Source organism: Dama dama, chromosome 5 (genome assembly GCF_033118175.1).
Source record: "Dama dama isolate Ldn47 chromosome 5, ASM3311817v1, whole genome shotgun sequence".
In the NCBI taxonomy this organism is placed as follows: Eukaryota; Metazoa; Chordata; class Mammalia; order Artiodactyla; family Cervidae; genus Dama; species Dama dama.
The window spans coordinates 88,505,609-88,528,622 of record NC_083685.1 but is presented as its reverse complement, the minus strand read 5'-3'; the positions used below and the strand labels follow the sequence as shown (position 1 = coordinate 88,528,622).

The 23,014-nt window shown below is 41.8% G+C and overlaps 1 long non-coding RNA gene and 1 other non-coding gene across 2 annotated transcripts in view; one reads left to right on the top strand and one right to left on the bottom strand.

Annotated features, from left to right (window-relative positions):
- The window catches only part of LOC133056942 (uncharacterized), a 45,023-nt gene that overhangs the window by 18,692 nt on the left and 3,317 nt on the right, over positions 1 to 23,014 (bottom strand). The window contains exon 2 of the long non-coding RNA XR_009692938.1: positions 287 to 466. This is a non-coding gene — a long non-coding RNA (uncharacterized LOC133056942). The remainder of the gene's footprint in view (positions 1 to 286; positions 467 to 23,014) is intronic.
- Positions 5,502 to 5,574, top strand: TRNAG-CCC (transfer RNA glycine (anticodon CCC)). Its single transcript has one exon. It is a non-coding gene; the product is annotated as a tRNA-Gly (tRNA).

Below are 23,014 nucleotides of genomic sequence, written 5' to 3'. Positions count from 1 at the left end.
GCTCTGTATCTGGCCTGCCTGACCATGGGAGGAGAGCTGCATGGCCACCTGGAAATGGTCTGTTGTGTTTCCAGAGTCAGATAAATAAAATGTATTATTATTTTATTAGCGACTCTTAAAAGCTCCTACAGTGGCGTGAGTTACAACAGATACCACTACTTTCATATATTCATTTTATGTGTTTAGTGCTTAATTCACACTCACTTGCATTGCAAAACACTCAACTATAACACATTTTTACTATGTTCTGTTCTTCTACATTCATCAGACTTTATTGATTACTCACCGTCAGGACTTCTGGAAAGCAGCTGCCTTGTTCCTAATCATCCCCTTCTTGTGTCGGTCTTAATCTGTCATCTTTGTTACCATAGAATCTGCTCTCCACGTTGCTTTCTTTCATTAGTCTTTCTTCTATGGTTTCTCAGAGTTCTTACCATTAGTCCACCATTTTGTGCTTCTTAAAATACTAGGACATAAGATTTGATTGAGGAAAATACTCAGGAAACTTTTTTCTTATCTCCCCACCCCAACCGGCAGGGCCCCAACCATAAACCCACACCCCTGTCTTTCAGCGTCATCTTCCCCATCTTCCACCCAGCTTCACTGGTTCTAGAATTTCTGAGGCCCCGCCTTCTGCTCCCTCGTTGCTCATTGGACAAACTCAACCCCAGGTTCCTCTCCTTGGACCCATCTCTGGCTCAGCTGTTCCACCCAAACCCCTCCTCAGGCTCCTCCTCCACCCAGGCCCCGCCCCCACCAGCATAGGCTCCTCCCTAAGCCCCGCCCCCCAACCCGAGCAGCACCGCCCTCAGAGCCTGAGCCCTAAGCCCTGGCCCCTTTCGCTCCAACAGCAGGTCCGAAGGTTCCAGAATCATGGCTCACAGGCCTGCGGGGGCACTGAACTCAGACTTCGGGGCTCCAGGCTCTGGCCATCTGGTCGAAAACTCAATTCTTATTTAAAAAAAAAAAACCTTTCATGCTTTGTATAAAGCCCAGAGGATGAGATGGTTGGGTGGCATCACTGACTCAATGGGCATGAGTTTGGGTAAACTCTGGGAGTTGGTGATGGACAGGGAGGCCAGGAGTGCTGTAGTCCATGAGGGTCACAAAGAGTCGGACACGACTGAGCGACTGAACTGAACTGAACTGAGTAAAGCCCAGAATTGATGGTATGTTGAACATTGCCTGGTGTAGAAATTCTATGCTTAGCTTTCCAAAAAAGGAATAAAAGTTCAGAAACAGGCATAGACCTTTTCATCAGTAGTCACCACCTCTGTCCATCTGGGTCCTCCAGGAAGCAGATGATGGACTTAGGAATTAGCAGACCCAGAGCTGGGCTTCCCAGGTGGCACAGTCGTAAATCCGCCTGCTAATGCAGGAGGAGATGCAGGAGACGAGGGTTTGATCCCTGGGTGGGGAAGATCCCCTGGAGAAGGAAATGGCAACCCACTCCAGTATTCTTGCCTTGAAAGTCCATGGACAGAGGAGCCTGGTGGGCTACAGTCAGTGGGGTCGCAAAGAATCTGACACGGCTTAGCGACTGAGCACACAAAAAAACACACAGGTACAGGCTGGAGTTAGAAGCGAAAGATTTGTTGGAGAGCCATAACTGTGAAAGATAAAGGGTGAGGAGGCAAGACGGAGCAGGGAAAGCTTTCCAGAGTCCATGCAAACCCTATCTTGTGTAACAAAAGACAGAGAGAAAGAAAAAAAGGCCGGGATCTTCTCAGACCACAGCGCAGATCACGCAAAGTCTTGGGCAACGCAATGGGAGGTGAAAAAGTTGCCTATTGAAGGGTCTGCCAAGGGGCAGAAATGGTAGGTGCTGGCAACTCCACCACGCTCAGACATTGGTTTGGGGGCTGTCGGGGAGGAGCCTGAAGCTGGCTGAGGAGCTGCTGCTAGAGGCGATCAGCTAACCGCGTTCTTCGCAGCTGAAAGGAACACAAGTTCTTTCTTGAAGGGAGATCCGAGCGCTGCGGATCTGCGGCGGCCGCGCCCCCTCCCATCTCCTGACAGTATAAACCTTTATAAATGAAAGGCTCGGCATTCGCCAAGGTTACTAAATGCCTGTCTTTTCCCGGCCTGGCAAAATCAAGTAAACTGCACTGTAGGAAAAATGCAATTAAACGTTGTACAGAGGTATACAATTGATTGACAGTCAGTGGTAGGGCCCTAGGTAACTTTTCTTTCTGCTTTTCTCTACGTTCCAAATTTTAGACCTTGATTATTTATTTTCTTCTTGATTGGAAAACATTTTTCAATTAATTTTTTTTAATTAGAGGATTATTGCTTTACAATGTAGTGTTGGTTTCTGCCATACAACTAGAATCAGTCATAATTATATATTTACCAGTCTTATTTATCAGGCTTCCCTGGTGGCTCAGCTGGTAAAGAATCTGCCTGCTATGCGGGAGACCTGGGTTGGATCCCTGGATTGGGAAGATGCCCTGGAGAAGGGAACAGCTACCCACTCCAGTAATCTGGCCTGGAGAATTCCATGGACTACAGTCCATGGTATCACAAAGAGTCGGACACGACTGAACAACTTTCACTCACTAATATATATGTCCCTGGAGAAAGAACAGCTACCCACTCCAGTATTCTTGCCTGGAGACTTCCATGAACAGAGGAACTATATCTCCTCCCTTTAGAGCCTCCCTCCCACTTACTCCACCCCAGTCCTCAATGGAAAACCTTTATAATGAACATTTTAAAATCAGTCTTCATATCATACCTTTTTGATCCAAAATGGCATTTCCCAATTTGATAGCCCAACAAATTGCTTTCAACAAAGAGAACGTGGTATTTGACCAAGCATGGCTTTGAGCTCAGACAGATTTGAGCTTGAATCCTGGCCCTGGGACTACTCTTCTATACTCCGGGCAGACCTTTCATCAGGAAAGGGAGATTCATGTCCTTACTTCTCAGCTTTGCTTTAATAAAACATTTTTAAATTGATTTTTAAGGCTTTCAAAACTGCTAGTGGCTTCCCTAATAGCTCAGAGGTAAAGGATATGCCCACCAATGCAGAAGACTTGCAGGAGACACGGGTTCCATCCTTGAATCGGGAAGATCCCCTGGAGTAGGAAATGGCTAATTTCTCCAGTATTCTTGCCTGGGAAATCCCATGAACAGAGGATCCCGGCGAGCTACATACAGACCATAGGGTCGCAAAACAGTCAAACAGAACTGGGCAACCAAACAACAAAGCAATACAACTGCTAGCAATTTCTAAAAAATCACATTCATAGGACAAAAAGTGACCATAGCTTAGGAAATCCAAAATAATTTCTGGGAAAGTCCCAAAAATGAGTTCTAAAAACCACCTCGGTAGCAATTGCTCTTCTAGGTATACAGGCCAAAGAATTGAAAGTAGAAACTCAAACATGTATTTGTACACCCATGTATTCATAGAGCAGCATTATTCACAATAGCTGGAAGGTAGAAACAATCCAAAAGTTCACTGAGAGATGAATGGATAAGCAAAAGGTGGCATATTCATACTATGGAATATTATTCAGGCCTTAAAAAAAAAAAAGAAGGAAATTCCAATACACACTGTAACACAGGTGAACTTTGAAGACATCATGCTAAGTGAAATAAGCCAGATACAAAAGGGTACATACTGTATGATTCCACTTATGTGAAGTACCTGGAATAGTCAAGTTCATAAGGACCAAAAGTAGAATAGAGGTTACCAAGGGCTGGAGGGAGGAGAGAATGGGGAGTTAGTATTTAATGAGTACTGAGCTTCAGTTTGGGATGAGAAAAAGTTTTGGAAATGGATGATGGTGATGGTTGCACAACAGTTCGAATGTACTTAATGCCACTGAATTGAACACTTAAAAATGTTACAATGGTTTTGTAGATTTTACCACAATAAAAAAAGAATTTTTAAAACTGTGTTAAACTTCCCCCAGAGGAACAGTGTGGATAGGGGTCTGCCTGCTGATGCAGAAGACATGGGTTCAATCCCTGGTCCAGGAAGATTTCACATGCCATGGAGCAACTAAGCCCATCTACCACAACTGCTGAAGCCCACACACCCTAGAACCTGTGCTCTGCAACAAGAGAGGTGACCGCAATGAGAAGCCCACACACCACAAGGAAGGGTAGCCCTGGCTCCCTGCGACTAAAGAAAGCCCAAGCACAGCAACAAAGACCCAGCATAGCTAAAAATAGATGAATTTTAAAATAATGAAACAAAATAACTACAACCTACCCCAAAAAAACTCTTTTGTCCATGCAGTGTTACTACTTACAGGAAGCAAAGCCGAGCTGCTTGCAGGAGTTTCTCAGGTAGAAAAGCAACACACACTTTCTGCAATTCATTGTATTTTTCATCACTTTTAATTATAAACACAAGAAAACCACATCACAGAAAGATTTGAAAGTAAAGAAAAAATTCATAATCCCCTTTCTTTTCTTCTTTACAGGAATTTTTTTTTTAGACCTAGTTGTAATCATACTGTTGGGACAAGTCCCAAAAGAGACTTCTGGAAATCGCCTTGGCCCAGAGCAAGATAATCACTATGATTTCTCTTGTGATGCTTAGCCGTGCTTCCCCCAGAGTAGGAAGCATCCATTCTCTGGTGGATGTGGAGGGCTGAAGGAGAGTAGGAAGAGAGAAGGCTGATGGCCCTCTATGATCCCTTTATACTGTCACCGGGTCATTGGCACACGTGTGCATGTATGTGTACAAGTACACGCATGCACGCGGGTTCTCCTCAGGATGAGGGTCTATAACATACCCAAGGCTCTGTTTTGGGTTAAAATCCAAAAAGAATGTTGAGGTAGCCCCAGACCCTGAACACAAGGACAATCTAGTTGATGGCTGAGACCCTCTGCAAGGAGCCCAGGACAGGGTACCCTGGGGAAAATGAAGTGGAACTATGGCGTCCTATTCAGTTTGATTCACACCAGGACAGCAGAATACAAGTCTAGGACTGGAGACACCCAGGTTCGAGTCTCAGTACAGCCTTAAGGATGTGATTTGCTTTCATCCGAGCCTCAATTTCCTTAGCTTTAAAATAGGAGTCATATTTCCTACCTCCTGATGGTATTATGAGGCCTGAAAGAGAAACCACGCAAAGTGCTTGGCAGGGAGCCCTCGCTAAGTGGAGGCTATAGCAGATACAGCCCTCCTAAAGCCCCAGAAGCAACTCCACTGACCCAACAAATAACTGAAAACCTTTCCACTAGGGACATGGTTGTGAACTCAAGTGAAGAACTCACCAAAATTATTTTAACATTGTAAAGAAACACTGGAAAAACATAATAAAAGGTTTACTTAAGTATTTTCAGAAATACATGGAACACTTAGGAAATTTAATTATATTCAAACCTTAACAAATTTCAAACGTTTGGCTTCCTGTCACTTTTTCTAATGATATAATTAAATTTGAAATCAGTTACAAAACTAGGGGGGAAATGTGTTTGGAAATTAAGGAGCACATTTTCAAAAGTCATGGGTTAAATAATAAATCAGTGGAAGGACCTCCCTGGTGGTCCAGTGACTAAGACTCTGCATTCCCAATGCAGGGGACCCAGGTTCAATCCCTGGTCAGGGAAACTAGATCCCACATTCCACAACTAAGAGTTCTCATGATGCAACTAAAGACCCAGTACAGCCAAATAGATAAACAATTTTTTAAATAAAATAAACCAGGAATTTTAAAAATACTTAGAACTCTACAGTAACAATAATACTACATGTTAAAACTTTTTTTTTAACCTAAAGCATTATGGTGGTAGTAGGAATGTACACTTTTACGTTTTTGTTACATAATAAGTTTTTTAAAAAAGACTGAAAAACTAATTGTAGAACAAATCCAAAGAAAGTTGTAAGAAAGGGAATAATACAAATAAGAACACAGAATGATGAAAAATAAAATAAACATATACCGAAGAATCAACAAAACAAAAATTATGCTATTTTAAAAGATTAATAACACTAACAAACCTCTGGCAACATAAATCAAATAAGGCATAATATTAGGAATGAAAAATAGCATATAACTGCAGGTGCCACATAGATTGAAAAGATGGAGAATATTATGCACAATTTTATGTTAATAAATTTGAAAACTTAAAAGCAAATGTACGAATTCCTAAAAAAACGAGCTGACTCAAGAAGAAGAAATTTAAAATCTGAATAACCCTATAACCATTGAAGAAATCATAATAGTAGATTAACATCTCACCACAAAAAAAAAAAAAAAAAACAGGTTCAGATGGTTTTACTACTAACTTCTATCATTCAAGGATCAAATAACTCCAATATTTAAACTCCAATATTGATTCTTTAAATTATAGTAAATGAAGAAACACTTCTGGATTTTTTTTTTTTTTTTTTTTGGTATTATAATTCATACCAGGGTTTCCCTGGTGGCTCAGTACTAAACAATCTGCCTGCTAATTCAGGAGACACGGTTTGATCCCTGACCTGGGAAGATCCAACATAGCAAGGAGCAACTAAGCCCTTACGCCACAACTATTGAGCCCATGCTCTAGAGCCCGGGGAACCACAAACCACGTATCCTGCACGTGCTGGAGCCTGTGCTTCACAGCAAGAGGAGCCACCGCAATGAGAAGCCCATGCACCGCAACTAGAGAGGAGTCCCACTCACTGCAACTGAGAAAAGCCCGCAGAGCATCGAAGACCCAGCACAGCCAAAAATAAATAAGACTTATAACAAAATTAATACCAAAACTGATAAGAACACTGCACAAAACTTACAAGACAATTTCACAGATGAACACAGACACAAAACTCTTCTTTAAAAATTACCAAGCTAAAAAAAAAAAAAAATTACCAAGCTAGTTCCAGCAATGTATAAAACAAGCTTGACCAAGTTTGTTTTTGCAGGAATCCAAGACTATTTAACGTTAAAAGGCCAATTCATATAATTCAAAGATTTAAAGGAAAAAAATATGATCATCTCAGTAAATGGAAAGTTTTGATAAATTTAAATATTTATTCATGATTTTAAAAAAAAATTTAAAAAAGTCTTAGAAAGCTAGTAGAATCTCCTCAACCACCTAAAGTTGACAACAAAAATCCTATTTACTGTGAAACACTGAATGTTTTCTCTTTAAAGACAAAAAGAGAATACCTGCTAATATCTGAATTCAACATTATATTGGAGTAAGAGAAGAGAACTAAAACTATAAGGATTGGAAAAAATGAATCAAACATTTATTATTCTTATATATTATTGCTATGCAGAAAACACAAAAATTTATACAGAAATTATTAGTTGTAATAAAAGTTTAGCAAGGTGGATGAATAAAAAGTTAATATACAAAAGTCAATGACTTTCTACCATCAGTAACAAATGAAAAGGTAATTATTAACAAGATAATCATGCCAAAAATATTAACTGAAATGAATAAATCTAACAAAAACTATGTAAATGCTTTACAGAGAAAATAATGAAACTTTTGGAAAACATTAAAGATCTAAATAAATGGGGGGTTGTGGCTACTTTTTCATTTTAATATATTTTTCTTCTAAAAGCTCAAAATCAATTCTTGGGAAACATATATAAAAACTATTTTAAATTTTAAATATTTTATTATATTCACTCAAACATCTCTGGCCAAACTACAGAGCATCCAGACAGAAACAATTACAGTTAAATTCAGTCATATCTACTGTTTTGCAAATTTCAATAATAGTAATTACATCGTTGTCCATGTATTTTTATGCATAGGTATGCATATCTATTTTTTGACCTTGCCATTAGGAGGGTGCATTTGTCAGGGTAGGAGGATGGAATACATTTAGCACTTTGTTAGCCTGATTCACAACTTTTAAATATTTGGACAGAGGGTATTTGAGCCTTGGTATTTTGTCTTCTTGTCATGGGATCCTCTGACATTAGGGGCAGTCCTGAAGGCATTGCAGAGGTCCTGGCTATGGGCAAGGAACACATTTCTGGCTCCTATAGACTCCCTCAGCAGGTGCCAACCCAGGTGAGTCAGGACATCTGTTGTACTTGGAAACGTCAGTCAAACCCCATGAAGTTGGTTCTTGGGAGGAAGCTAGAGCACCTTCAGGGCAAACCTATTCAAGCTGCCAAGAGGGAAACTTAAGCATTTCAAAGCTTCTCACTCTGGGGCTATGTTGAGTCAGGGCTGGGAGACAGGCATGTGTGGTAAGAAGTTCTAGACAGGAGGCTGGGGATCACAAGAGGAGAAAGAAAAGCCATTGCCCCTTTCTGTCTGTGCATGAACAAAGCTGCAATTCATTCAACAAACATTTCCAGAGTGCTAGTCATGGTCACCATCATCAAAATGGCTAAAATTTATCAAGCACTTATGTCCTGGGACCTGGTGAAGCGACTTTTACACAAAATCATGCGTAATACATGTTATACAGGATAGTCAGTTGAACTAGATATAATACTATTATTTTCTCAATTTTATGTCTGAGGAAACAGAGGCTGGAGGTTAAATGACTCATCCAGGGTCATGGACCCTGGACATTTGGACATGACATTTGGACATTTGGACCCTAGAATTTGGACATGACAGAGCCAGGATTTGAATCTGGAGAAACTTGGATGTGTGTCTGGGTCTACACATCGGGCCATGAGCCAGTGAAGAAGCTATAGAAATGAATCATGGTCTCAGTTCAGTTCAGTTCAGTTGAGTCGCTCAGTCGTGTCCAACTCTTTGCAACCCCATGAATCGCAGCATGCCAGGCCTCCCTGCCCATCACCAACTCCTGGAGTTTACTCAAACTCATGTCCATTGAGTTGGTGATGCCATCCAGCCATCTCATCCTCTGTCGTCCCCTTCTCCTCCTGCCCCCAATCCCTCCCAGCATCAGGGTCTTTTCCAATGAGTCAACTCTTCGCATGAGGTGGCCAAAGTATTGGAGTTTGAGCTTCAGCATCAGTCCTTCCAATGATCACCCAGGACTTATCTCCTTTAGGATGGACTGGTTGGATCTCCTTGCAGTCCAAGAGACTCTCAAGAGTCTTCTCCAACACCACAGTTCAAAAGCATCAATTTTTCGGCGCACAGCTTTCTTCACAGTCCAACTCTCACGTCCATACATAACCACTGGAAAAACCATAGTCATGGTCTAGTGGCAGTCAAATATGCACACGGAAGTGTTCTGATAACCCAACTTGGATAAAACTAGATGATCAGGAGGGACGTATAGGAACTTCCCTCATGGCCCAGTGGTTAAGAGTGACAGATCATGCTAGAAGTACAGTGAGGGACATATCAGATTCTGGGGGGGCGAGGGGGGGGGGGGACATAGAAACAGCATGAATAAGTAGCAACCAAGTTAGCTTAATATTGGATTGTGGGTAGGGCTTGCAGCTGTTTATCTAGCCAAGGGAAACTAGTTAAGATAAAGACCAGGAATAATAAGAAGGTACTACCAGGAATAAGACATAATCTTGAAAAATGAGTTATGAACACTACATAGCAATAAAGGAATGCTTGTAAGGATAAGTGAAAAGACCAGAATTTTTAAATTCACATGTACACAAGAATACAAATCTCTCTTTAAAGCCCCCCCCCCCAAAATACCCAAACAAATTAAGTGAATTAGCCTATCCCCAAATCCTATTTTTAGTTCATTAGTGTTATGGAATGAATTGTGTACCCACCCCACCATTGGACTTCCCCGGTGGCTCAGCAGGTAAAGAATCCACCTGCAATGATGGATGTACAGGAGATGCAGGCTCAACCCCTGGGTTGGGAAGATCCTCTGGAGGAGGAAATGGCAACCCACTCCAGTATTCTTGCCTGGAGAATCCCATGGAAAGAGAAGCCTGGTGGGGGGGGGGGGGGGCACTACAGTCCAAAGGGTTTGTGACTAGGCACAAACAAAAACAAATGCCTACCTAAAATTTGTAGGTTGAAGCCCTAACCTCCAGTATAGCTATATTTGGAGATAGGGCCTTTAAGGAGGTAAATATAATTAAGGTTAGATAAAGTTAGAAGGGTGGGGCCCTGATCCAATAGGACTGCTGACCTTGTAAGGAGAGGAAAAACACCAGAGTCCTCTCTGTGCACATAAAGTAAAGGCCATGTGAGCACAGAGCAGGAAGTCACCATCTACAAATTAAGAAGAGAGACCTCACCAGAAACTAATACCACCAGCTCCTTGATCTTGGACTTCCACCTCCAGAGCTCTGAGGAGATAGGTGTGCATTGTTAAAGCCACCAAGTCTGTGGTATTTTGTTATGACAGCCCAAGCAGACTAATATAGTTAACCAGCCAGCCACCAAGTCCTGTCCACTCTTTCTTTGCAATACTTACTTTACAAAAAAAAAAAAAAAACTACTGCTGAATTTTTTAATAATACTTTTTCTTTTATTAATTTTATTTATTTATTTTTATTTTGGCTGCGCTAGGTCTTCACTGTAGCACATGCAGGCTTTTCTTGTTGTGGAACACACAGGCTCTAGAATGTCTAGGCTCTCTAGTTCCTAGGCAACGTGTGAGATCTTAGTTCCCTGATCAGGTATTAAACCTGGGTCCTCTGCATTGGAAGGCAGATTCTTAACCACTGGACCACCAGGGAAGTCCCTATAAGTCTTGCTTTCTTCTTTACTGTGTCTACTGTCAGCATAGCTCAAGATCATCTTATGCCCGGATGAATGCAATCAACTCCGTTATCTTCTCTGGCTTTGTATTTTCTGACTTGCTTCTTTTTTTTTTCCCCACATTCACCCTTTGGTCCTAGTTTAATCCACTTTTTCCTCAGAAGTTGACAAGCATCCCTATTGTTCATCACAGTTAGTTACTCAAGAACTTTTAAAACAGTTGTAATTGCTTTCTTGAGCTCTCCTTTTCTAAATCCTTGCGTGCTCAATCACTAAGTCGTGTCTGACTCTTTTGAGACCCCATGAACAGCAGCCTGGCAGTCTCCTCTGTCCATGGGGTCTCCCAGGAAAGAATACTGGAGTGGGTTGCCATTTCCTTCTCCAGGGCATCTTCCCGAAGCAGAAACTGAATCCGAGTCTCCTGCATTGGCAGGTGGGTTCTTTGCCAATGAGCCAGCAGGGACACTGACTTTCGAAGATGGATTTGCTCACATCTCTCACAAGTCCTGAGCGTGAACAAAGGTTGACTCCTGAGGGTCCAACTGACCCATACTTCATTAATCCAAGAGAGTGGAGAAGTGGATGGATCAGGATCATGGGAAAAGGAAGCTCTTCTGGGGTACCCACCTGACCAGGATAGACCTTCTGTGCTTGTCCCCTCTGACCCAGTGGGACAAGAGGCCCTTGATGCCAGCTGGGAACACAAGGCCAGTGGGCAGGGAGATGAGAGCAGAGGTTCTGGGGGAAAAGGGGCCCAGCATAGACTGGTACCCATAGGGCCTGAGACATGGCAGCACCAGGGGGCCTCCCCTGTCCCATCCCAAAGACAGGTATGTATTATTACAGCAACAACCACTGAGGGACTGGCTCCAAAAGACAAAGACAACCAGATAATGTTTATATAATTTTTCTTCCAGATTAGATTGTTCACATTAGTATTTTTCTAAATAGCCTCAATCATATCAGTTATTTTACATCTAAAGCATTTTGAATCTCTTTAATGATCCAATCTGTTCTCCTTTTTATTAATATGTGCTTTGGATTGGCAAAGACAATCTTAAATTATGGCAGTTACAAATCAGTGATTCTCCGAGTCTGGCTTTACCGGTATAGATTAGAGTTTACATAAGACTTTTCTCCATCTATGTCTTGTTTAAAAATATGACAACATCCTTGCTTCCAGTCACAAATGGTTAGACTCTAATACTCTTCTACATCAATTTTTATTTATTTCAAAGACCCTTTCCTCATCTTCGGTTCCTTTTCTGATTTATTTTCTTTACAGTAAGTTCTTGTTGGTTATCTATTTTCAATAAGGCAGTGTGTACATGGCAATCCCAAACTCTTAATCTACCCCTCCCTCTCACCCTTTCCCCCTGGTAACTATAAATTCATTCTCTAAATCTGTGAGTCTACGTCTGTTTTACAAATAAGCTCATTTGTCTCATTTTTTTAGATTCCACATATAAGTGACATCATATGGTATTTGTCTGACTTCATGTAGTAGAATAATCTCCAGGCCCATCCATGCTGCTGCAAATGGCATCATCTCACTCTTTTCAATGGCTGAATAATATCCCATTGTGTGTACATACAACATAAACACAATGACTTGCTTATCATATTCCCAGCCACTGATCCCTACCTTGCCTATCATTTCATACATTTGAAATGTTTCAATCTGACCCCTAGTATTTGCCTCGAGAACCAACATTTGGCCTCCCTGCACTCACCTCTCAGGGCAAGTTCTCTGGCCTCTCCAGATGAACTAGAATTTTTGCTTCTTTTTTTTTTTTTGGCCACACCACGTGGCATGCGGGGATCTTAGTTCCTGACCAGGGGTCGATCCCATGCCCCAGGCAGGGAAAGTGCAGAGTATAACCACTGGATCAGCAGGGAGTTTTTTGCATTTTAAGTGTGCCCTACATGCACATGTGTCAGTAATATCAGAAGGATCTGTTCTTAGCAATGACATTTTGCTAGGGCAACTGATGTTCTTTCAAATGTACACTTTAAATTTTGATAGACACCAGATTGCCTTCTACAGGACTTGTACCAAATTAAACTCTACCCAATAACATAAAAAAGAGCCTGTTTCCCCATAACCGTCACCAGCAGTCTTTCCCATGTCTTTGATCTCTGACAAACCAAAAGGTAAAAATAGTATTCTGCTTTTGTTTCAATATAAATCATTTATAAATATAAATGACAAAGGCTGAGTCATCCAGTTCAGGCAAGCACTCAAATAGCTGGCATGAAGACAGTCTCTTTCCACCTTTCCTGCCTCATCTCTGTGGTCTTTCCTTCATTCCACATTCCCAGACTTCTATTTCAGACAGAATTTTCCACATGGAAGGAAAGAGGACCACCAGCAGCCGTAACCCTAAATCATCCCAACCTATCCAGCAAACTTCATAGGAAAGCGAAGTGTCTTTCTCTCACCATCCATAAGTCAAATTCCAGGAAGGGCTGTGACTGGTGTTTCTTGGGTCAAGGGTCTGCTCCTGAGTCTGGCCAAGAAGAAAGAAGATTCCTCTAGGCCAGAGCTAGGTCTTCACACTATTGTTTGCAAGAGCAAGAGAAGTCCCTACTACCAGAAGAGGAAAGAGATATTGAGCAGATAAAAACAAATGTCTACTCCATGCTATATTTTAAATGGATAACCAACAAGGACCTACCGTATAGCACAGGGAGCTCTGCTCAATGTTATGTGGCAGCCTGGATGCGAGGGGAGTTTGGGAGAGAATGCTGTACTGAGCTAACTCACTTCATTGTCCAACTCTGTGCAACCCCATGGACTGTAGCCCGCCAGCCTCCTTTGTCCATGGGATTTCCCAGGCAAGAATACTGGAGCGGGTTGCCATTCCGTTCTCCAGGGGATCTTCCCAATCGAGGGATCGAACCCATGTCTCTTATGTCTCCTGCAGGTTCTTTACCACTAGCACCACCTGGAAGCCTCCAGGGGAGAATGGATACATGTATATGTGTGGCTGAGTCCCTTTGCTGTTCATCTGAAACTATCATCACATTGTTTGTTAAACAGCTATACCCCAATTCAAAATCAAAAGTTAAAAAAAAATGTTTACCCATCCAGGTGACACCTGAGCTGATGCAACCCAGCACACAGAGCACCTTTCCCAGGGTCATGCTTACTGACTTTGCCACATCCCAGCAGAAATGAATCAGACGGCACCCACCCCCACCAGACAGAGCCTGGCATCCTGCGCTGCCCCACACCTTTGGGGCCATAGGTAACCTATTCTGATTGCTAATCCAGGAGAGAAGCATTTGAGCGCTTCTTGGAACAACAGGAATGTTTTTCTTGTACAGTGATTCATACAAATTTGGCCGTAGGGTTTTTACAGAGAAAGGAAAATACACATTGGCGTCTCTGATGCAGAACTGTGAGTCCTCTCAGAACAAAGTTGAGCCTCAGTTGGACAGGAAGGATTGGGGGGTGTGACACAAAGGAGGAAAGTCTGTTGGTTTTAAAGGTTAGGTTAACACTGGTATAGAGCACAAAGTCAGTCTGCAGAAGCTGCATCCTGGGGGATCCCTTTAAATACAATGAGCCAAGGCTGGCAATGGAAAAGTGAATTGGGCACATGTGTATGTTGTTGGTGGGTTGTAAGCTACTATAAGCCTTTCCAAGAGCAGTTTGGCAATCCTGTCTCTAAAATGCCAATACCCTTGAATCCACAAATTTCATTTCTGAGAAGCCACTCCAAGAAAACAATACAAAGTGCTGAATATGTTTTAGACCAAAAAAGATGTTCACTATGCTCATTATTTATAACAGTGAAAGTTTATAAACAACATAAAAGAACAGTAAGATACATTATGGGGAATCCTCCCCATGGGATATTTTTCAGTAACTAAAAAAAGAAGTCTAGGGCTTCCCTGGTGGTCCAGTGGTTAAGAATCTACCTTGAAATACAAAGGACACCAGTTCCATCCCTGGTCCAGGAAGATCCCACATGCTGCGGGACAGCTAAACCCATAAGCAACAACTAATGAATCCCTCGAACCTAGAGCCTACGCTTTGCAACAAGAGCAGCCACCCTAATGAGAAGCCTAAGCGCTGCAATTAGACAGGAGCCCCTCCTCGCCGCAACCAGGGAAAGCAACACTCCAGCACAGTCAAAAATAAAACACCTAATTTTTTAAAAAAGTAAAGTCTAGTCAGTCCACAGAGAACAAAATATAAGTGGCTTTGAAAGATTAGTCTTTCTCGTAAGAAAAATTTGTATTAAAAATGAAATACTATTTTTACCTTTCAGTTTGTCAAAGGTCAAAAACATTGTGGACACTGTGCTGGAAATAGTATGGAGAAACAGGAAATTTTATATCTTGTCGGGCAGAGTTTAGTTCAGTACAAGCCCTGTAGAAGGCAATCTGATGGTGTCGATCAAAATTTAATGGTGCACATTTTAAAATACATCAGCTGCCCTAGGAAAATTTCTCCTCTACAAATTTATCCTACAGATGCTACTGACACATGTGCGTGAAGGGCAGCTTCACTTAAACTATAACAGTGCTTAAAACACTGTTTATAGGAACAAAAGAAAAGAATAGTCTTCAATAGGAGACTAGATAATACACTATGGTACATCCAGGCAATATATTTTACCAGCCGTTAAAAAGACCATGTCAAGATCATATGTGCTTTTGTGAGATGATTTCCAAGATACATTAAGTGAAACAGACAAGAAAGCAGGTGCAAACCAATATAACTGGTATTCTACCTTTTGTGTTGAAAAGCCTGTTTATATTTGAATAAGCATAAAATTTCTCTGGATATACAAGAAAATTGTGACAATGGTTCCTCTGGAAAGAATACCTGAGGTCAAGGGTGGGAAAGAGATTTTTCATTGTACACCCTGCACTATTCAAAAATTTTTAAATCATAAGTATGTATGTCCATTTCACAATAAAAGACAATAAAAACAATAAAATACATAAGCTATAAAAAGGATGTCTACATATATTTAGTTATATGAATATCTATATTGTAACAAGCAAAAAAATAAATTAAAATTATTCATATAGTATATTCAGTTATGTGAAAAGAGAAAAATGGTCAGAAAAAAATTAGAAGAAAATATGTCCTAAAATGTTACTCTTCAAACTAAGAGTGACTGACTTATCTTTCAACTTTTTCTGTAGCTTCCAAAATGTATTTAATAATCACATTTTACTCTTACCAAAAAAAATAAACTTTAAAAAAACTATGCTAAATTAAAATATAGTATCCATCCATCTTTATAATCCAAATGCAGCAGGTAAAATCAGGTGAGACAAGAAGTATTAACTTTTCAATTCCATGATTCTGCATTAAAGAAGTTTGTTGTGGTTTCTTAACTCCTTTTCACTTTTCCAGCTTGGCAACTGCTACCAATAAACACAAGACCTAGTTCATAAATCAGTCATGAGCAAACTGTATTTATATTACCCAATATCAATGGATATGGAGATGGATGAGTTTTATCAGACATTTAACTGCATGCAAATTGATACCACTTTTTTTTTTTACTGTAGGCAAATTGATACCACACCAAAACAACCTGGCTATATGAATCTGAAGCTATAAAAAGTGTTTAGGCCCCATCATCCAGTAATTTGACTTTCGGAATCTTAAAGAAAAAAAAAACCTGAAATACTGGTGAAGTTTACACATAAAGGTCTTAATTAAGAGTGGTATGCAACCATAAGAAATTATAATGATGAATAACATCTAGCAACATGGGGGAAATTTATGATACAGTGTTGAATAAACAAAAAGAATACAGAAAAGTGTATATCCTACAATTTACAACCACTTCATAAAATGCACATGGAAAAATCCCAGAAGAGCTTTACACCAGCATGCTCACAGTGCTTGTGTTCAGGTGGTGGACTCCTGGGGGAATTCTTGGTATTTTTCTCCTTTTCTCTTTTCCAAAATGTTTATAGTATATTTTTAAATAGTATATGTTTATAAACACTTAAAAATTTGAAGTCTTGGCTGTTCCACAGGAAATAATTATTAAGTCACCATGTCTCTAGTTCCATTAACTGAAAATAAAATTCCTTCATCTCACATAACAAGTCACTGATATTTATTAAGCAACAACTTTCTGCCAAGCTCTTTACATTTTCGGTTCCATGAATTCAATGAAGAAATTCTTATTACCATGCAGATGTGGAAAAGTGAGGCTCAGGCTGGCTAGATGGCACAACCAACACCAGGACTCAAACCCAGGTTATTCTAGCTTCCAATCCAGTTCCTTCTACCACGTCACAACAAAGACCCAAAGCAGTTCTCAGGGTTCAGGGTGTGTGCAAGGGAGGGTGCTGGTGCATTACACATATTCTTTCATTTAATAACCTTGCAGATGTAGGTGGCGCCTTCATTTTATAAAATGAGGAAATAGTGGCTGGGGGAGGTTAAGTCATCAGTACAGCTGGTAAGAGAGAGAACCGGGATTCTTTTTTTGCGGGGGGGGGGAGGGTGCAGCTCTGCAGGGTATGCGGGATCTTAGTTCCCCGACCAGGAGTTGAACCTGTGCCCCCTGCAGCAGAAGCTTGGAGTCTTAACCACTGGACCGTCAGGGAAGGCCCAGAACCCGTGTTAGGAACCACAACGCTGTTTGGTGCCTTCCCACAACAAGGAAAAACCCAGAGCCTCCGAGCCTGGGGCGCAGGGCATCATCATCTCTGGTGCAGCCACTATCGAAAAGGAAGCACCTGGCAGGAAGGTGGCAGACAGCAAGAGGAGGTGGGCTGCCCAGCTCTGCGGCCTGCGCTCACCGCACACCTGAGGCCCGGGCCGGCTCAGCTGGTGCTGCGCACAGACATCCATGTGGCCTGGCCCGCGGCCAGCACAGATGTCACATCCTCCTGCCAGAACTGACAGTGCTGGTGCTAATCTGCCAAAAGGCCTCCAGTAAAGCCCTTAAAGCTCTCTGTAAGGATTCCTGGTTCTGGGAGGCGTGGAGAGACAATGCACTGCCTCTTCCACGGTGGAAAATTCCAGTGCCACCTGGCTTGGCAAGAGAAAGGGATGTCTAACCTCCTTGACCCCCAGGAGCCAGAGGGCCCTGCGGGGCTCAGGGTCCAGGAAAAGGCTGAAGCCATGCGCCTCCACCCAGAGGCTGAGCCAACAACAGGAGCCGGGGCTCTAACTCTCTGGGAAACAGGAAGTTCAGATCAGCCTGGGGGGCAGCAGGGGAACCAGATCAGAAGAGCTCAGGCCAGAGGCCAAACGAGGCCTGAGTAAGGCCAAGGGGCCTCTGAGACGTGGACACAGCTAAGTGGACAGACCAGCACCAAGGAGGGCTCTGAGGTCACGGAGTGTTAGGAACACTCATACCCTGCTGGTGGAAGATCAGTGGACTCCAGCACTTGGGAGATAGTTTGGCGTGGTCCAGTCCACACTCTATGACCCAGTCAGTAGTTCTACTCATCACAGTGCTCCTAGAGAAATTCTTTCACCACGTGGGCCTCAGGATGTTCACAGCAACAGTGCTCGTAAGCTCAAATAGCCCAGACCCCTATGGACATGAGAACGGGTTAAAAAATATATATTCTCTCTTCAGAAATAGACCATGGTTGCCAACGGGGAAAGGGGTAGGGGAGGGATGGACTGGGAGTGTGGGGTTAATAGGTGCAAACTATTACCTATAGAGTGACTAAACAACAAGGTCCTATTGTATAGCACAGAAAACTAAATTCAATATCCTGGGATAAACCATAATGGCAAAGAATATAAAAAAGAATGTACACTCGTGTGTGACTGAGTCACTCATCTAGACAGCAAAAATTAACACAACACTGTAAATCAACTATACTTCAGTTTAAAAAATTAAAATTAAAAAAAATATATTCCCTATTCATACAAGGGGATACTATATAGTCTTGAAAATAAATATGCTACAACTTCATGAGTGAATCCCATAAACACGATGTTAATCACATAAGGTAAATTAGAATATAATATATACAATGTGATTTTATTTAACAGAAGTCCAAAAAACTCTCCAGACTAAACAATGTATTGATCAGGGACATATGCCTATGTGGTGTAACTATACAAGCAAGACAAAGACAAACACAAAATTAAGGTTGGTGATTATCTGCCAGGGGTGAGGGGTAAGGGTAGGATTTGAGGAGAGCATTAGGGGCGGGGGGTCAGGAAGTACTGGAAACATTAATAAATTAGGGGCTGGGTATGTGGGTATTTATTTTTATTATTTGCTAAGCTGACCCTATTCATCTTATACACTCGTGGATGTATTTTTTGTTGATTAGTCGCTAAGTCACGTCCAACTCTTTTGCAACCTTCTGGACTGTAACCCACCAGGTTCCTCTGTCTATGGGATTTCCCAGGCAAAAATACGGGAGTGGGTTGCTATTTCCTTCTCCAGTGGGGATCTTCCTGACCAAGGGATTGAACCTGTGTCTCCTGCATTGGCAGGTGAATTCTTTACCAATGAGCCACCAGGGAAGCCCAATGTGTCAATCTTTTCTTTATGAGTTATAAGAAAGGCATCATACTAAGTAAGATGCCAATAATGGGGAAACTAGGCGTGAGATGTATGGGAACTCTCTGTGCCATCCTCTTGATTTTTCTGAAAGCCTAGAAATAAAGTCTATTAATTCAAATTATACATAAATATATTTATGTATGCAAATATATAGTTATATATAAAAATTATAAAATATACATATATTTAAGACAACGGATAAAAGGGACCAAGGGAAGGAGGAAATGAGGAGAGGGGGTGTTGGCCAGGCCCTAAGCCTCTGTCTTCAGGACCTGCTTTTCGGCAGGGGGTGGCGGGGTTGTCCGGCAGACCCTGCCGCAGACTCACATGTCCTTACTGCTGTCGCCCCTAGCGACCGTGACGCTACCCCGTGTGCAGTGTGTCTTCCCTACACCCCCGTCCCACCCTCTTCGGGGAACTGAGAAATTGCTCTTTATTTCATAATTCTCACCATTGACATTTCACATTTGTCATCTCCTCTCCCAAATCAGACCCAGAGCCTGGCAAATCACTGTGCGCACACAGAAAGTCCCCCTGAACTGGGAGCTTTCTCCCCTCACAGTCAGGAGCTCCCATCAAAACAGAGATGGTCTCTCAGTTAACGTGGAATCAGAGGATCTTTGAGGCCACCCACCCTCAAGCCCTCATGTTATCAGATAAGCTGAGGCCCAGAGGGTCTATGTGATTTTGTGTAAAATCATAGCTAGTTTGAAAACAGGGCTAGAATTGGGACCAAGGACTCCTGAGCTCCGGTCTCTTCCCTAGCATTGTGCTCTCTCCCTGTGGCTGATGTTGAACGGACTTCTGATTCTGGCCGACTAGACACTCCAAACTCCTTCCTACTGAAGCATTCAAAAGGCTGGATAAAATATTGTCAATCCTTGAAAGCCATCAAGTGAACTTGCAAGAAGGGTTAAGAATAATCAGAGGCCAAAGAGGAAAGGAAAGCAGGAACCCAGAGAGGATGCAGAAGCTGGCTTTCTCCCTGAGGAGCCAAGCCAAAGCCAAGCTGAGCATTCATTTTCAAGGCTTTGTGGAGTCCATGCACAAGGAGACAAACCCTGGCTCAGTCCAGGTGAAGAATTATTGGAGAGCTTCCCATAAGGCTGGGCCCTATCTCCAGTCAAGAGTAGGCTAGAAATATACTTCTGTTCCCCAGAGGGGAAGCAAGGAAAATTATCCATGTTAAACATTGGAAGTAGGTGGGAAAGAAAAAAAAAAACTTTTACCCTGAGAATTCTTTAACCACAAGCCAGCTCTTATATTTCAATGCATAGATAGTGGGCGAAAATCCTCAAGCCGATTGAGCAAGGCTGTAGGGGAGGGCAAGAAAGTTATTTCTAAATCTCTCTGAGACAGAACACTCCAGGCAGGCGGAGATGATCACCAACTCAAAGGCCCTAAGGCAGAGTCATGCCAGGCTTGTTCCAGGAACACGAGAAGGCCCAAGGGGCTGGGGTGGAGAGAGCCAAGGAGAAGAGAAGGAGATGAGATCACATAATAGGAGATCCGGTTGGACAAGTCCTGATGTGCTGTTCTAAGACCCTAGATTCTCCCTAAGACCTTGGACTCCTCCTCCGGAGTGTGGGGTCCATTACAGGACTTTGAGCACAGGCGTGAGGTGGTCTACTTATATGTTACAAGGATCACCCTGTGGTGATGGTTGTACAACGATGTGAAGGTACTTAATACCATTCAGCCGTACATGTTAAACTGGTAATTTTGTGTTATGCACATTTCACCACAATTGACACTCCAGGAATCTAAGTAAGAAAGATGGCTCCAGCAAGGATGGCAACAGGGTAAGGAATGAGACCATATTCTGGATGTGCTAAAAGTAAGGCAACAAAAAAGGGAGGATTGTGGTGACTGCAAGGTTTCTGGCCTGAGCAACTGGAAGGATAAAGTTGCCATCAACAGAAGAGGGATCAGGTTTATAGGAGAACAGAACAGTTAAGTTTGGGACTTGCTGTTTTTGGGGTATCTACTAAACTTTCAAGTGGAAACATCACCTGTTAGTGAAGATGTGGAGCAAGTGAAACTTTCACACACTGCTGAGGGAGTGAAAAATTGAAACACTATTGGAAAACCCTTTGGCCTGAAAGCTGAAAACGTGCATAATCTATGACACAGTGATTCTAGTCCTGAATATATGGTAGCAGTGGTTTGGTTGCTAAATGGTGTTCACCTCTCTGCAATCCCATGGACTGTAGCCCACCAGGTTCCTCTGTCCATGAGATTTCCCAGGCAAGAATACTGGAGTGGGTTGCTATTTCCTTCTCCACCCTAGGTATATATCTGACAGCAAATCTGTCCATGTGTTCACCAAAAGATAGGAACAAAAATGTTTATATCATTCTTCATAATATCCCAGAACTGGAAATGACCCATCAAAAACAGATTAGATAAATGATGATACAGTCACATAATGACATTTTATCAAGCAATGCAAATGAGCGAGCTACTGCTGTGCAATAATGTGGATGAATCTCTCATTAGAGAATATAATCTTCACAAAGTATAAAGTCAGACAGAAAATGAATCTGATCCAGCAATCCCACTCCTGGGGGATATATCTGGGCATATATCTCCTCTGTCTACGGGATTTTTCAGCCAAGAATACTGGAGTGGGTTGCCACTGCCTCCTCCAAGGATCTTCCTGATGCAGGGATCAAACCCCTGTCTCCTGTGTCTCCTGCACTGCAGGTGGACTCTTTACCACTGAACCATTTGGGAAGCCCCAACAACTAAAAAAAAAAAAAGAAAGAAAGAAAGAATGTCATTTGCAGCTAAGTGAAGTAAGTCAGATAGAAAAAACAAATATCATATGATATCATTTATATGTGGAATGTAAAAAATGATACAAATGAACTTATTTACAAAACAGAAATAGACTCACAGGTATAGAACACAAATGGTTACCAAAGAGGGAGAAGAAAGGAAGGGACAAATTCGGTGTTTGGTGTTAATAGATACACACTATTATATATAAAATAGATAACAACAAGGACCCACTGTATAGCATGGGGAACTACAGTCAATATCCTGTAATAACCTATAATGGAAAGAATATGAAAAAGAATATATATATGTAAAATCATTTTTCTATGCACCTGAGACATTGCAAGTAAACTATACTTCAATTTAAGATAACTGATTCTTTAAAAAAAAAAAAAAAAGCATATGTATCATGTGACCAACTTAAAAGTTTGAAAACAGATAAAATTGGTGCTGAAACAAAAATCTGTGCATGAATGTTCATAGCAGCACTGTTCAAGATGGCAAAAAGGTGGAAATAACCCATACGTCCATCACCTGATGAATGGATAAAGAAATGTGGTGCAGAAATACAATGGAATGTTATTCAGCCATAAAAAAGGAATAAACCACTGACACATGCTACAACATGGGTGAACCTTGAAAACATCTTGCTAAGTGAGAGACACCAGACACAAAAGGCCATGAATCATGTGATTCCATTTACATGAAATGTCTAGAAGAGGCAAGTCAATGGAGACATAAAGCACATCAGTGGTTGCCAAGGGCTCAGGAGAATGGGGACTGGGGAGCACTAATGGGTGTGGGTTTCCTTCTGAAGTCATGAAAAGGTCCTGAAACTAGGTCATGCTGAAGGCTGCACAACATCGTAAGTGTACTCCATGCCACTGAATTGCATTCTTCGAAAAGTTTAAGATGGTACATTTTATAAATACTTTACTGCAATCAAATTTAAAAATGATAAAACTCATCTATGGTGTTGTTAAGTCTGGATACTGGTTATACTGGGGTGTAGGGAGGGGTAAGTGATTGGGAGGAGGACAGGGCTTCCGGGGGTACTGATAATAGTCCTTCTTTAAAAAAACCCAGATGGTAATTACTCGAGTGTGTTCCTTTTGTACAGATTCATTGAG